The 1758-nt window shown below is 40.6% G+C and overlaps 1 pseudogene; it reads left to right on the forward strand.

The window, feature by feature from the left end:
* Positions 1–301: 301 nt before the first annotated feature.
* On the forward strand, positions 302–1153 carry LOC114078409 (annotated as a pseudogene).
* Positions 1154–1758: the final 605 nt, after the last annotated feature.

The following is a 1758-nucleotide window of genomic DNA, read 5'->3' on the forward strand; positions in this document are numbered from 1 at the left end:
AAGTGCTGGCAATAACTAAAAGAAAGGGGTCCATGTAGCTGCTGTGTTCGCTCACTTCTTAGTCAATGGGGCATAGAAGGTTCAGCATCTACTACAAAAGAGAGAATAAACTTCAGATAACCACATCTCTGCTAGGCAGCGTGTGGAATGGCCGAGAGCGGACCTTTTTGGATATATAATCTAAGTCGAGAGTAGACTTATACGAAAAGTTGTCTGATGGGAAACTACTTTCACGTTCAGTTCAGAGAGCACTTTTTTGTTGAGAATTTCTTGTTCCCTTTCGTACGAATTCCATAGCGGCGAATTTAAAACATGTGGGGCCCTATCGATTCCATCTCTCGAGCCCTGAAGAAAACCCCCTACCCTTCAGACTCTATATATCTTTTGACTCTATATATGTGGGCACCTGATATCTATGAGGGTTCACCCACCACGGTTACAACATTCCTTTCTATTAAGCCTAAAATCTCTATTTCTGCTAATATGTCACGTGTTTCTATTTATGGTTCTTATGGAGCTAAATTGCAACAAATGTTCTTTTTCTGCAGCATTGCTTCTATGATCTTAGAAGCATAAGCCACCATGTTCCAAATGAATGTAAAAAGACTTCTATCACATAGTTCAATTAGACATGGAGGTTATATTCATATTGGTTTCTCATGTGAAACAATAGAAGGAATTCAATTACTACGAATTGGTATCTTTATTTATTCATCAATGACGATAGATGCATTTGACATAGTTTATCATTACGTCAAACCCGTGTCAAATATATATCTGATTTGGGAGATCTAGCCAAAACAAATCCTATTTTGGCTATTACCTTCTCCATTACTATGTTCTCATACGCTTGAATACCCCCGTTAGCTGGCTTTTGTAGGAAATACTATTTTTTCTTCGCAGCTTTGGGTTACGGGGCTTATTTCCTAGCCCAGTGGCAGTAGTTACTAGCGTTATAGATCGTTGGGTGGAAGGAAAGTTGCCACGAGTATGTAAGTTTGCCGGATCAAAGGCAGTTCTCCATGCACTAGATACGTATCTTATTGAATTAGGTGCGACACGGATGAGAATCCATGCTACGAAAGATATGGGCGAGTCTGATACATCAACCATCTACTCAATATACTTGTACGAGTCCACAATGACTACATGAGATGAACCTTTGTTTGGTGAATTAAAGTTGGACTCAAGTGTAATTGTACTCCAAGTTACTACGCGCCATCGTATATTGAGGTGCTCCCCGCCAGTTGTTTGAACGACGCAAGCCGATCCGTGTCTCTATTCAGAAAAATGAAGGGCTCCAAAGTCTAAATAGGGGGTGAAAATACCCCATCTCATTGGCGGCGATAAACGAATCGAAAGGTCGATGTGATACAGCCCTTTCGATTTTAGTTGGAAAAGAATGGCGAAGTCCATTTGAACCATCCAATAAAGAATAAGAGGAGAGCAAAGCGCTAATGGTGCACGAAGAGCATGCGGAATGGGCACGGAGAAAAAGAAGTGCGGAGGGGAAGCAACCGAGCTCATTCTCTTTGCTTCCTGTGCCCAAAGCAGTGCAGTCTTTCCTGGTCAAATAAAGGATTTGGGGCTTCTTGTTATGCTACAACACTATAGAAATCTATTTTTCTTAGTAATATATATGAATAGAAAGATAGATCCATCCATCTATCCTATCCGATTTCAATTTTATTATCTATAAAAGAATCGATTTCATTCAACCTTTGATTTAAAGAACTGTGTTAGCCCCCCCCCCCCCCC

The sequence above is a fragment of the Solanum pennellii genome, chromosome 8, assembly GCF_001406875.1.
Source record: "Solanum pennellii chromosome 8, SPENNV200".
NCBI lineage: Eukaryota > Viridiplantae > Streptophyta > Magnoliopsida > Solanales > Solanaceae > Solanum > Solanum pennellii.